This window comes from Miscanthus floridulus, chromosome 19, assembly GCF_019320115.1.
Source record: "Miscanthus floridulus cultivar M001 chromosome 19, ASM1932011v1, whole genome shotgun sequence".
Taxonomy (NCBI): Eukaryota; Viridiplantae; Streptophyta; class Magnoliopsida; order Poales; family Poaceae; genus Miscanthus; species Miscanthus floridulus.
This window is the reverse complement of record NC_089598.1, coordinates 66,617,703-66,632,313: the sequence shown is the minus strand read 5'-3', so window position 1 is coordinate 66,632,313 and position 14,611 is coordinate 66,617,703.

Sequence of the window (14,611 nt, the reverse complement as noted above, 5' to 3'; positions counted from 1 at the left end):
ATAGTGAAGGTACATCACTACCGGTTCTCATAAATCCGGCAGTGATGAGGCCAGCAGTGATGTCCAAATCTGCCGTAGTGTGTGCATGGTCGTGTCTATGGTGGTGTCATGGCGATGCCAAAGGTGAATCATTGGCATGTGTAGCTATGTTCAGGCAGCAGCAAAACTATGGCCAAGCTACTACTGTTTTTGTGTGTGGTGTGTTTGTGCACGTGGTTGGAATGGCGTGCTAGAGCATGGCCACATGGCACCGCATGTGTTTGAGCAGTGGCCATGGTCGCGAGTGTGACGGCAAGATCGGGGGCTTGGTCACATGCCATAGCCATGGTGGTGCACCTGCGCATGAGCTGAGGCTGTGTTCATGAGTTGCGAACATGAGCAGCAAAGCGGCAGCGATGCCACGCTCGAGTGCTCACACGCCGATGAGCTTGTGGTGTCCCATGCGGGTCACTACACTGGGACTTGGTAGGAAGCACACGGTCGGTTTGCTAGGATGGGTCTGGCTTAGGGAACCCAACGGCTAACCAACGGTCATGGACGTGCCCACATGTCGTGCATAGCAATGTCATGACGTGGCGCCAGTCGGCAAAGAAGGGCAGGGCGCTGTGTTCATGCAAGGCTGTGTGGGTGCTTGGCCCAACAGTCGAAGGAGCCGAGCGGTGTGGGGCTGTGTGTTCCTAGAAGGTAGAAGTGCAGTGGTGGTAGCGAGGTCATGGTGGCCGTGAGTTGTGTGGCATCGCCGTGCTGCACAAGCCGATGGTGCCATGCTGAGGTGGCGTGTCTATGTGGTCTCATGTGTTGAGTGCGTGCATGAGACTTGGCCGCGGGCGTCAGGCTGCAGCGGTTTCCTAGTCCCTAAGGAAGAATGCGCTGGGGCAGTGGAAAGGGCAACGGTCGGGGATGTGTGTGCAGAAGCAAGGTCGAGTAGCACCACATGCAGGTGCGTTGCCACAACGGTGAGCGGCCATCACTACCCCAGATCTGGACATCACTGCCGGTTCAAAAACCCACTTCACTGCCAGATTTTGAACCGACAGTGACATACCGGCAGTGATGGGGGGGTTGACATCCCTGCCGGTCCTTAAAAACCAACATTGATCTATAGGAAATAGTGTCAGTTCCTGGCTCCTCTCGGTAGTGTCCAGTTGAACAAGACTACCGGTTTGTAGTGCCAACCGACAGTGACGGTTGCTTAGAGTGTCGGTTCTTGGCTCAAGCCAGCAGTGTTGAGCAAGCCTACACTGTCGGTTCATGGATCAAACCGGCAGTGTTGTAGTAAATATCAGCGTCGGTTCATGGATCAAACCGGCAGTGTTCTTGTAACTATTAGTGTCGGTTCATGGTTCAAGCCGGCAGTGTTGAGCAAGACAACACTGTCGGTTTGCTTCTAACTGGCAGTGATGGTTACGACAACACTGCCAGTTTGTTGCTAACTGGCGGTGATGCCCCGTTCGTATTTTATTGTTTTATAATTTATTTTAATTTATATTTTTTCGTGGAATCGGGTTTCGCTTTATATATGCTACGTAGACGACAGGTCCATCAATATTAAACATTACAAATGTTATGATTACAATTCAAATGTTCTTATCCACATCTCGATCCCTCAAAATAAAAAAGAAATATTCTTGGACTTCACACATGCTTCTCGGACTTCTTACAATAATCTGGCGAGCCGCTTTGGGCCATATTGGTCCTTGTACTTCACGGATTGTGTAATGGAAAATACTCCATCTTTTTCCAATACCTCGGCTAAGATGAATTTTGCCAGCTCCGATTGTAGTGCGATGATCTCCATGTCTAGCAGCCTTTTGTGCTTATATTTCTTGCACTGTCATTCAAAAAAGATGATATCCAAATAGGAACAGTAAATCATTAGCATATAAATCATCACATCAACTCATATAAAGCAATCAAGCCATTCGCTGCATTCATAGATTTAGGGCTGCAGATAACAGCTGCTAGTTTAACTCATATCTGGAGTTGTACTGATCCAAAAGACATGCAACAAGACAATATGGAAAGCTTATGAAATTATATACAATTCATATTTAATAATCTCAGCATGATTCCCAAGTTAACAAGGTCAAACAGACATATTTATCAAACCTGGTCCAGAAATTCCAGAGAACTACAAGTTCTAAAGACCAACTTTGAACAGTCATAATTCACAAATTATTTGGCCAAATGCCATGAAAATTTAACACAAGCTAGATAAGTGAGTTAGCTACAACTTTGTTATAGACAAGATTCACAGCAAACATCATCTTCACCATATAATTTGCTTAACACTAGAATCTATCCACAAAATCACTATAAGTGAATTTTAAGGAAAATAATATTTCACTACATACAAGAATGGTACTTTGAGCACTACCAATATTACCAACAGTTAACATACATCAAATGAGCACTAGAAAACATAGTGGTCATTCCTAAATAAATTCTTTTCATGCCTTTATTAATTTATTTAGATAATTAGGTAAAATAATAAACATATAGCAAAATTGTACAAAAAAATCCACAAAAATTATAGTAGCTTATACATGTCCCCAATAGGCTACTGTATAAATTTCATATCATTTGAACAAGCAGAACATCCTACACAAAAATGACAAGCCAGTAGGGCTTAAAATAGCATAATAGGAAATCCAATTTCAAAGTGTCAAACAGTAGTATTCATATTTTTCTTAGCTATCATAGCATAAGAACACTATACAAAAAGTTTCATGCTCAATGGATATATATTTTTACCATGAAAAATAGCACAATAATCTAGCATTTATTTAAGATAAATAGCAAACTCCTATTTCCAGCAAGATCACTGTGTAACCAATATTTTTCCCAAGTAGTACATGACAATACAAGACCAACAAAATTGGAATCACATTTTTAACACTTTCCTAGCTCAAGTTATAGATTTTACAAGATTTAAACCATTTAAAAGCATTTATCTAGCTCTATTTTATTCTCCTAGAAAAATATAAGAAATAGTGCATTTCATATTTTTCTCAAATACTACACTTCATGAGGAATCCAAAAATTTTTTGTTCACTCAATTTGGATAGTCCTAGCCATAGATACCATTTTCCAAAGTTAGCACAAAAATCAAAAAAAGAAATAACAAAACCAAGAACTACAGACACTGACATGCGGGACCCAGCAGTCAGCGAACCCACATGACAGTCACACAAAGACAGGGGATGGTGGTTGACCGGTGCTAGCTCGCCGACGATGAACTCTTCGGTGAAACCGACACCACCGTGATGATCCTCACAACATTCCACATCGCTAGGTGTAGGAGGTTGGATGGGAACACACCGGAGGTGGCTCGTAGTCAAGCATGGCGGCACGGCGGCGTTGCATGAAGGTGCATTGGCTGTCTCTAGGCATGGCTGGTCTAGGTGAGAGGCGCACTAGCTCCATGGTGACTACGTGGATCTGTCTAGGCTGTCTAGGGTTCGGGTGGAAGCACCAGCGAGATTGCCCGCGTGTGCGGTGGTTTGGCGGCGAGAGCGCGATGGCGCTGTCCGTCATGTTCAACGCCAGCGAAGCTACGGCTCGCCATGAGGTCATCACTAAGGCTAGATAACATCCTAAGCTAGTGCTAACATGAAGCAGGAAAGAGAATGGGGAAGGGAGCGGAGCAGCGGCGAGCTCGCCATGATTGCGGCCATGGAGGCAGCGACTCTGGCAAGATCAAGAGAAGCGAAATTCGCCCTCACCGTAGCTTGTTTGCTCCAGCGGCTAAGTTGAGCAGGTAGAGAGGAAGATGGTGAGCCTATTTGCTAGCTGGAGGTGGCAATGGTGTGGTGGCGAGAGAGCTAGGCGGCAGCGACGCTCTCGGCGGCAATTGTGGAGGCTCAGTTCTTTGCTTTCGCGTGCTCGAGCGAGGCGAGGAGACGCGAGTGAAGGCAGTAATTGAGCCAGCGGACATGGGGCATTGAGGTGTCCATGATGGCCTAACCGGTGGGGGCAACGCCAGCTTACGGCTTCCACCTGGCACGTTCGGACTGACGGCGGTCGGCCAAGGTGGCCTGAACGTGAAGACCATTAGTCTCAACATCAAGCGACTGATAGCGTAGATTAACCCCCCTAACTCCTAAACCTTGGTGAATTAGCAAGAGATCCATTAATCAAAGTGGTAGAGCTATATGTAAGCTCCAATATTGCCATTATCAACTTCATCTAAAACTCCATGGTTTTCAAACTATAAGGAACCAAAGTAGCTTACACGAAAACGAAAAAGTGTTGAAAGACTTAGAAATATTTTTCTAGTTTCAAACAGCACTACATTGACTTTTGTGATCCAAAATTCAAGCATGTTAGGAGCTGAATTATCCTATGATCCAAAAATAAAAGTTGTTACACTACTTGAGTTCTACAACTTTGTTTTAGGGTGCATAGCCTTGCAAAGTTTCTAAAGTAATGTTCAACTCCAGTCAAATGTGCAACAAGGAATTAATAATTTACACTATAGATATGACTTAGAGACCAAACTAGCCTTATTCATGAATACCAAAGTTGTTCCTAGTGACATTATAAACATGTTTCGGGTACCCCTAAGGTCCCACAAGCATTTCACATTGGTCACACACAAATACTTCCTAGGTCAACCAAGCATGTCATCAATTCGGAGCTTAATTAGGTAAAGTGATCCACATGAACATTGTTCCAATAGGCATCCTGATGAGGACATGACACCCATGCATATGACCATGTTTGGCGCTTGGTATGGAGGGGTAGGAGGCCAGCAAGGGTGTCCAAGTCAAGAAGGAGGCCCGAGGCTAATTCGGTTCGAGTCCTCGAGGTGGAGGCCGAAAGCAACTCAAGTTCGAGTCTGCCTCGGCCTCCAGGACCAGTCTGCCTTAAACTGGTCACCTAGGATGCATCCAGACTCCGTTTTTGATGATCCACATATGGCTGGAAAGATAATTTGATAAGGAAGCTAATAAAACTGGTCTCATGTCAAAATCCCATTAGAATCAATGGGAATCATCGAAATAAGTCAGCATCCAGAATCTGCCAGGGTGCTGCGACACCGTCTTTTGGTCCGTTGGACCGTGTATCATGTTTGGGCCCGTTAGGGGGCACATCTAGGGTAGGTGACGACCCTAAGACCTTCATAATCATACGTCACTACCATCATTAGGTTTTGGGTTTTGCTTAGATTAATCTATCAAGAACAGTTTCGCCGTTCATCGGTTTGTGAGACCCCAACTTCATGAGATTAATCATTCATCTGCAATTTGATTATTTTCTTTCTTGTTCTTGCTTGTGTTCTTCATTGCATAGGCATGGATTAGCCTTATTGGTGAGGTCAACCGAATTTGTGTCTCGGTTGATAATCAGAGGAGTTATGGTGCTAAGATTGCAGGGTTCGATCTTTCGATCTGAAGCTGGATCAGTGTGTCATTCTCCGCCTCAATGATAGTTACCTCTACCTGACGGAAGATCAGGATCCCCATCCCCATTACATCCTAAGTGTAGCTAAGGTGTTTTAGTGACCAAAATCAACCATTTGCACTTAATCACACATGATCATAAGCATACATACAATGAAACAAAGAAGAACAATAGTATGTTTCATATCAATGTTTCACATGTAAAAGCTCATATATGAATGTTGGATGCTTATGCTCATGCAAATGCAAGTACAATTATGCAAGCCTGACACCTAGGGTGTTACAATGATCTTGCTGTTATTGATACAAAAAAGTTGTGTGTGTGTTTTTTATGATAATCCGGGGTATCTCCCGACAGTGCTTAGTTTATGGTCATAACTTGACCACCAAAGCCAGGACGAAGTTTATAGCCAGAAGCTGTGATTGGCTTCGAAGGTGGTGGATCTAAGAACTCGTCCTAAGGAGCAGAAAGATATATTTTTTTGAATGAAAGGGCTACATGGTGAAAAAGAATAGAAGGAATAATATTTTTTGATAGGAAAGATAAAACACAAGGATACATGGGTGAACTAGGTTCGGAGATAATTATGACAATTGATCCCCAGCAACGACACTAGAAATGCTTGTTGGTATTTCTTAACGCATATAGAAATAATCTGCAAGTGCACAGAATTATCGTTGTAGCATTTCACCTGAAAGTATTTAGGGTATCATATTTCCTCAGGGAACGGATGTGTAAGAGTCTCTTTACTAGTTCACCTAAGATAACAAGAAGAAAGATAGCTTGGGTAGCGAAGTTTTCTAGGGATAGAGATCATAAGCTAAGATAGCTTTGCCACTACATACTAATTACTTCAGGGCACTAGATCACACCAGGTCTGCCAGGTGAGGCTGGCCTATAGCCTATGTCGAACCTGGACATGGGGGAATACGATAGATGAACAGGGCTGCCACCAGTCGCCGCCTACCCTTCAACCATGGGGAACAAGGTAAATGAAGGTAGCCTCTAGCCTAGACACCACATCTACGCTATCGACTACTACTCTAGTGCTATACATGGTTATTCATCTTTATCAGGAGCCCTCTACTAGAGTATCTGCTATGAGAACAGAAAACGAACCCACATGTAAATAGTAAACAAGACTAATTTAAAGTAGAACTCACCACCGAAGATAAACACTAACCTTTGCACTACAAATAGTACTAGATTCATCGAGGTACAAGTGAAGAGGGAGCTGACATTCCAGACATTCCTTTTGCTATGTGTACAAGGGGCCCCATGTACACAAATGGGGGTAGCCAAAAATTCCAGTACTTCTCCATCTCTTTTCCTTCCTCACTCACTCCCTAAACTAAGCCAAAGAGCTAAGATATGAAAGTTGAGCTCCTCCTCTTCTTGCTACATTGTGTATCTTGTGTTGTTTGCTTCCCAAGTGTGTTGTAGAGGGAGGGTTGCCCCTCTATTTATACATGAAGGAGAGGCAATGTTGTGGCTACTCCTAGTGTGAAGCCCATGCACCACTGCCTTCTGCATGGAGGCATGCAACCGCCACATGGAGAGGACGAGTGGTGCCTGGTGGGGGCGGTTAACTCTATGGGGTGGCCGGCCCTTGACTGGCTCCTATCAGCACCACCTTCGCATGGTGGGTCAGTGAGTGCTCCTGAGCCACTCATTAGGTGGTATTCTACGTAGATATCTTAAATTGATGGACCTTTCTATTTATTCTTTGCGTAATTCAGCGTTGGAAAGCGCCTATTCTCCCATGTATTTGTGTATATCTCCTGCAAAAATAATAATCTTCCAAATGCATGTGGAACTAGGTTAGTGGTAAATGCATATGTGTTTAAGTTTGTTAATTTGTCCCCTTTTTATGTCCTAATTGGCAGTCAGATTTGGTCATTAAGGACCGCCAACACTGACCTTGGAGGTGGAGACTTGCGCCAATCGACTACACCAACTGACAGAGACTTGTACCACTACTACCTCAACATTGTAGGTGTCATGTCAGCACCTTTTACTTAGAGAATCCTATTAGGCATTGCAAAGTAGAACTACTAACGCTTCACATGTATTCCTTTGCTAGAATATGTGATGCATGCTATTGCTTGAGCCCTATTTGCCTTGATTGAAACCACTTCACCCTAATTACCTAGCTTCGTGCTCGCACTTATATATATGTCTGTCTGCTTGCTTGCATTTACTCCATCATAATTACATATATTCCTTGTTATGTGATGTGTGATGGATGTTGGATGATGTGGATGGTGGATGGGGTTTTAGCCACAAGGCACCCCCATGAGGTATATGGTTTGATACGTGATGAGATCGGTGAATCCTGAGTGGGTGGTGGTGATGCAAGGAGTTCTGGAGATACTTCCTTGACCTCGACCTTATTCTTGGAGATATTAGCTAGAGCGAGAGGTTGCTATGGTGTATGGAGTGCACCAAGGGTAGTTCCTGTGGTGGGAACACATAATCCTGGAGGGATTGATCGTCCTCGAGGGACTTTGGTATGAGGAGTTTTAGGGAATGGATAGACCACCTCTGTGGGGTGAGTCTAGTGCTCTAAGGGCACATGGATTGGTGGAAGCTGCTCGCTCTGGCCAAATTAAGGACTGAGTAGGTTGCAACCATAAATCATGGGTTACTGCCGTGTACAGCACATGCTTACATGGGTGCGGCCCATTGCGCAAATTAGTGCAGGCGACCATCAGTCTCTGCGGGAGATAGTAGGCACGTGGTCTGTGGCCCTGTGCAATTAGTGTTAGGAGGGCGGAGGTTACTCTGTGCTACCTCGATTACACAACCCCAACTTATATAGTGGAGTCTATATATCATCGCTTTGGCTGGTGGGCAGGACTGGTGTTAGTTGGACTAGTTTGTGATGGCGGTGTTCATCATTGATGGTAATACATTGATGGTGTTCATGTTGGGGAAAATCTATACATATAGCCACGGTCTTGGATATGACCACTTACCTGTGTGTAGGGTTCAACTCACTAGCTTCTCTTGTTCTTTGCTTTTCTCCCCCTAAAGCTAAGGTATGGCTTGAGGCCGATTAGACGAGGGGCATGCGGAGGCTGCCTCGTCGACTAGACTGAGAGATTGAGGGTGTTGAGGGATGTTGAGTGATGACTTGTGATGATGATGAGTGGTTGGTGAGAATGAGATTATGGATTGGGTTTAGAGAAGATTTATACACTACTTTTGATGCTTTTCTACATGCGCTAATGATGCAAACTATAGACAAACTATTAGGATCACTAAATCCCTTTATTTTCTATTTTCCACTAAAGCTCATCGGTGTTGACCATGGCCTACACACATCTGGCAGTGTGTGTAGATTTCTTGACTTGTAGTGATGCTGAGATTAGTAGTTGTTTCGTTCTACACTCAAGGATGCCTCTAGATGGGAGATCGCCAAGCTTTGCTTCCACGATAGAATAACGATGTTCTGCTTGTTGCTAGCTGTATCCAAATTATTGTAATATAGTTATTTGTGCACTCTGATGTTGTATGACTCTGTAATCATCTGTAATATGGACGCCTGTGATAGGTGAGGTATCCTGGGACTATCACAGAGGGGCAAAAGACCAGAATTTCTATTTGGAAAATCCTGGTCTGCTACAGGTGGTATGATAGCCATACTTGACTATAGGATGAAACCTTAGGACCAAACACTAGTATAGGAGCATTAAAACTATTTGTGAACACACATGTTCCCTCCCTGCCTTGAGTTTTAACTACTACCCGGCTCCCTGTTATGGTGAGTTGACTTAGGAACATTACCAATTACTACCCACGCTATAGTTTGGAAGTTGTGTGAAACTTGAGGTCTATGAGTCGCCTTCAGTCAACACAATCTATATAGGAGTTGTAATGTTGTTTGATTGCTTAGGTCTTATGCTATTGTGCTTCTTGTCATTCTTAATGTTTGAGTGTAGGCTAGAAACTATTTGTGTACTATATGTGAGGCTCCAAATCATTAGTTATCTTAGTCAGCTAACCCAAGCCATCCTATGACTAGACAAGTGACCCCGATTATCAGAGTCAAAATATAGAGCCTATGCATCATATTTTCCTTATAGGACCTGATGCATTTGATGCATGTAGAACATCCAGTAAAAGCCATCAACCTTACATGAGCCTATAGAGCAATCCTTCAAGAGGCACTAACCCCTAAATCTCGAGGACGAGATTCCTATAAGGGGGTGGACTGTAACATCTCAGATTTTTGTGCAACCCAAAAATACAAACTTTTTAAAAATTTTCCTATAATGTGTGTTGCACATAGACACTAGGTCAAACCCAAGTCAAATTCCTTCCCTTCTCATCCTAACTTCAAGACTAGGACTTCGTAATCTTGTGCATTGCATATAATTTAGTTGCATGTTGAGAGCTGTTGGTATTTATTAACTTATCACTTGTTTAGTAGCCACCTGTTATAAACCTATATCCCCTAACATTGCTTTACTAGGTTATCACCCCTAGTGATGATGCTAGAGATGCTTGTTGGTACTACATAGCATTACTACTAGAATAATACTAAGTATTTCTTTATTAATTTATGTGACTAGGAAGAATATATAAATATATGAATGAAAAGGATCTGCAAGAGCACAGATAATTATACCATTGTAGCACTTCACCCAGGAGTACTCTAGGTATCGGTATTTATATTTTTACCATAGGGAAGGTCTACCTTGGACATGTATTTGTAACATATACTATTAATGGAGAAGTAAACCCTAACCAATATTCTACTCATAATAGGGGTAAGTCATATGATAAGATATATATATATATATATATATATATATATATATATATATATATATATATATATATATATGTGTGTGTGTGTGTGTGTGTGTGTGTGTGTGTGTGTGTGTGTGTGTGTGTGTGTGTGATAAGTATTGATCATCAATAGTGATAAATCATTTAGAATACTCCTTTCTATGGCTTTAGCATGGTTAGGTAGAATATTAGAGGAATAACTCCTAAGTCATTCTTAATTACAAGTCAAAGCATACATTGATTAGAACAATTGCACCTAGTAGTCATGGCTAAGGTTATGTTTATATCTACACATAAGGGATATTACTAAGGAAGATTAAGAACATAGCTTGTTCTAACTTCGTAACCAGACCCTACTTGCACCTATATTCGGAGAGTGGACTATAAAGGACTCAATGGGAGTGTCACAACCGTGATCTACTACATGACCCATAATATAGGGTGTATCCACAAGTAAATAACGTATAAGCACCATCCTTCCACAATGTTGACCACCCACCCCATGTACTTTAGAGTGAGCGCTATACGAACTTATGCATAAACATAATGATAAACTAGCTATACTATGTATATAATCAAAGTAGACATTGAACATTATAACGAAGAACATGAATAAGATGAATACTAATATTGTCATAACAATTGTAACTAGCATCTCAAAATAATGGAGGTACAAAAGAGTGGGGGTACAAAGATTATACCAAACCACGCTCTTGACACGATCGGGAATCCAAGCGAAGCCTGCTTGCCTCCCTCTAGACCTAGCCTAACTAGCTATGCCTAAGAATATGGTGGAACTTTGAGGATTATTAGGGTTTCTGCCTTCTCAAATGACTTATGCAATATGCCTCAAGGGGGATGGCAGGGGCTAGTATATAGGCCAGAGCATCAAACATGAGCCCTTGGATCAAACCAACTTAAAGGATGGTGTAGATGCAACCTAGAAGGTGGTGGAGAACCGACATAACAATGGGGGGCTGACAGGTGGGCCTCAAGGGCCGGCCGTCCCCACCGGGCGGTGTCGCACCCTCCACTTCGGTGTGGAGTCCTCTCGAGTCTTCTAGAACCTTCTGCTGTCTAATTCACTGTGGATAAGTGCAATTAAATCTAACATCTTGGTCCACCTTGACGGTTTTTTGAATAAACCCTATAGAAAATATAGATTCACCAAAACTTATAGAATTTGTTAGTTTAAACCCCTAGACCCTCGTTGGTGATTATATTTATGCCCTTATGCATGTTATATTGATGGCTTATAATGTTTGTTAACTACCATCAACAAATCCCCCCATGCTTAACCTTTGTTAGTCCCTTAGCAAAGCTAAACTTAGTAAATGGATTAGGAGTTGTGTCGATGCTTTCACTCCTCAAGAGTACACATGCGTTCAAACAAGAATTCTCCTCCGGATTGGAATAAACTGATCTGACTTTCAAACCTACTCATATTACCATCAACCATGGGGCTTCTTAGCCTTCACTTTGGTCTTGAGCAATTGAAAGATAGAATGATCAAGTCAAGCACTATGTCTCAAGTTCTTTGCTCAACCATTATTCCAGAGTTTTTATAGGTTTTGAAAATAAAACTCAGAGCTTCCTTTGTATGACACTCTCAAGTCTCTCAAAATATGTGGTATTTGTGGATCCTCACCAAGGCAATAGTAGTGTTATGTCTTCCTCTTCCTATAACTAAAGCTTATGTGGAGCTCATAGGAGTGGAAAAAGCATGAAAGAGCATACTTGCAATACATATATTGTAAAGTCAAACCTTGGATCGAAAGAGAGTTGAGTCATACAATCAAATCAAGATGTGCATGTGTGTGGATGTATGGGGGATATATTTAGTGGCTAACCTAATTCTACTATGCTCCTGGAAAACATATCTCTCTTTTGAAACTTGGAAACAAATTTGCACGAAAACATGGGCCATCTTATTCATCTTTTCTTCTTTTTTCTAGGCGGGCATCTAAGTACCCATTGTTTTAAATATCTCGGACACTTCTCCATTTTTTTCTTTCTCAAATTTTTCTCTCTCTCTTTTTTATGAATAACTTTTGCATAGCGACATGCTTTTTTCCGCAATAGAACTTTTGAGAGATAGCAACAAGAACTTTGGAGCATTTATTTGGTGCATATCCTATCAAGAATTTTTTTGGTGTTTACTCCTAGTGTAGGAGTAAAACATTTTTAGGTGGATCTAGATGGAATGGCATGTTGTTGCGCCTACCCCTAGTGTAGGAGTAGTGTATATTTGGGTGGTGTGTACGTGATCTTGATTTTAATAGCATGACAAACCTCTCATAAGGGTCAACAAAGCTTAACTAAACTCAATGCAATGCAAGCAACATATATGAGTGGAAATTTTCCTAATCTAAATATCATATATGGCTCTAGTAGGAATTCAAGCTTTATCACACAAGAGCTCATCATGTAGGATTTTTATATTTTTAAATGATAAATCTCTAGAACTTTAGTGTCACTTGGAACAAGATAAACATCAGCTCAGACCTTCTCATATCGTATCCGTCAATTACCTATACTTAGATCAAGCATATGCTACCCACGAGTTTCAAGTTCAGAGTAAATTCTTATATCAAAACAAACATATCCAAAACTCTGGAGAATTCAAGGCTGAAAACTAGGCACTTGAAAAGAATTACGACATATCAACTATTCATCATTTCCATTGCAAGAGATTATTCTCAGAGTCCTTTTATTTTATTTAGTTCTTAAAAATCAAACTTAAAGAAAACTTAATACACCTTTTATTTTGTTTTCAAAATTTAAGATCACACCTTAATAAACAAAACTAGCTAAATTAAATTTTTATTTTGCTTTTAGTTTGTTATGCATCTTTTTATTTCTTTAGCAAATATGAAGCAAACTTAAAAATAGTAAAACCAAAAGGGAAAGAAATACTTAGCCAAATACATGGGGATGCTCCTCCCCCAAGCTAGATGATGTTGTGGTCTTTCTTAGAGTGAGTCTACCAGTAGAAGTGTTTCTCATGTGTCTAGAAGTTGTGTTCCTCATGCAGCGAGTGTAGCGACAGTTCGAGAAAATGTACTTTAGATGGATGGCTTTACTCTAGATCATCCTACAAAATACTCCAACAAGAACACCAAAACTCATGGCATAGATTAGGATAAGGGGTTAGCGGTCAGCCATTCAGAGATTGTTGTCCTTGGGGGTTTAGATAGATTTCCTAATTGGTAAAGTTCTAGCAGGATGTCTCTTTAATTTTTTGGATTTTCTTATTTATATAATGCAGAAAGAAAATATGCATGCATGATATATATTATTATTATTATTTCACGCCACCACAGTGAATACTACCTTGTCTTTTACACATCGGGAAATTTTTTCAGATGGGGCTTAAGCTTTATGATGCAATGATGTAATGCAGTCATGAAACTTTTTATCTTCCTTTTCTAAATGCAATGCTAATGCACAAAAATGAATATGCTAAAGTGAAAAGTAATTCATGCAATACTAAAAAGTAAATATGGATAACTACCGATGTTACATCATGGCCAGGATTCAGATTTTTAAGTCCTCCGGACAGGACTTAGCTGGAGAAAAGTTCTTCACTCTTCAGGTGCATCATCCGGTCTCAACAATGGAGACCCAGATGGTTGCACATCTTGTGATGGCATCTCTGATGGTGATGTCACCTTCTCTTTACATACCTACTTGGTCTGTGGTGAAGTAGGTTCATCTTTTCACAACTTCTTTAGGTTCTTCATCTTCTTTCCATTCATTCTTTAGAGGTTGATTCTTCCAACGTTGGGATGATTGACGTCTCCTCATAGAGCGGGTCTTCTTAGGCTATTCATAAGTGGTATAACTATTGAAATAATAGCATACCTTTTCTCCATGGAATTGAAAGTGGACTTGTCCAAATTCGACATAGATGATTGCGTTGGTTGTGTTGAGGAACGGTCTTCCCAATATAATAGGTGTATCATCTTCTTCTTCACACATGTCTAGAACCATGAAGTCAGTAGGGGCAAATTGATCGTGTATTCTTACCATGACATCTTTTGCTATTCCTTCTAGAAATTGGATTGGTTGGTCCACCATCTGTAATTGCATATATGTAGGGAACAAAGGTTCATCACCGAATAAGTATTCATATGTTACCTTGTACATTATATTGACACCCAACCCAATGTCGCAGAAGGTCTTGTGAAAAATTCTTTGTCCAATGGTACACTCGATCGTGGGTACACCTAGGTCATCCTTCTTAACAAGGAATGGTGAAGCGAGGAGGTGGCCATACTCTGATCGAAGTGTGTTGATCATGTTAACTGATTCTTCTTGAGGCTGCCTAGCCTTGTTCTTCCTCCTTCTCCTGTTGTTCTTCTTCCTGGTTACTATTGTCTCTTCGGGGCAGGTATGGCATCTGCGG